Genomic DNA, 939 nt, shown 5'->3' with positions numbered 1-939 from the left:
CTCTCTCTCTCTCTCTCTCTCTCTCTCTCTCTCTCTCCCTCTCCCTCGCGCGGGACAGGCACAGCTGTCAGATCAAAATCAATCGCATTTTAAAGGACGTGCGAGCTAAATATTTCATTCTTGCCTTGGGAACCAATTAAGTGCTACATATGAAGTCAGAAGGACTGGTTGAGCCGGAGTCGTACTGGTGTGTACCAGCTGCTTCATTGCTTACACCAACCCCCCTTTACCCCATGCAAATGTGTCAGTGTGAACGTTCGAGTTCAATTACCTAGTGATGTTTTAAAAATGCACCAAAGCCAGACTGGCAGTCCGGAATTGGAGGGGATCCACCCCAGGTATGTTGTTTATTTAGTTGTTGTCTGTTGTGCTGGCTGTAACCCATTTGCCCTGATTGCAGATGTAAAAGATCGCAGCGATAGGAGGGACTGGGCCTTCAAAGCGCCATGTGTCAGTGAACACCACACACCGGATGGCAGGGACAACTGGCATCTATTCCTCAAACTATGACCCCTGACTGCATCTCCCATTACACTGCATCACTATTCACACAAAAAATAAAATAAAGTTATTTTCAAACTTAATCTTTGTGAATGTTTCCTCTGGGTGTGCTCTATATATTGTTTGTTGATGCCAATTTTTGTCATTTATTTGCTCTTTTGTCCATTTCTCCATTTCTTCTGCACTTTAATCAGATTCCCTGGGTATGATAAATCATGGTCTATGTATTCCTTTTGGAGTTGGACCAAGGTATCGTGTCCTTCATAAGCATCTGCTTTTTCAATCTAAAGGACAAGTAAAAAAAAAATCATTTTTAGACTAAAAGTGTGCGCTAAGACCAAAGAAAGGCAAGGGTGAAACAGATTAGAGAGTTAGAGAAAGAAAAACAGGCACACTAGGAAGGTTAAAGTGTATTTATATATATATATATATATATAT

The sequence above is a fragment of the Etheostoma spectabile genome, chromosome 17 (assembly GCF_008692095.1).
Source record: "Etheostoma spectabile isolate EspeVRDwgs_2016 chromosome 17, UIUC_Espe_1.0, whole genome shotgun sequence".
In the NCBI taxonomy this organism is placed as follows: Eukaryota; Metazoa; Chordata; class Actinopteri; order Perciformes; family Percidae; genus Etheostoma; species Etheostoma spectabile.
Note: the sequence above shows the minus strand (reverse complement) of the source record.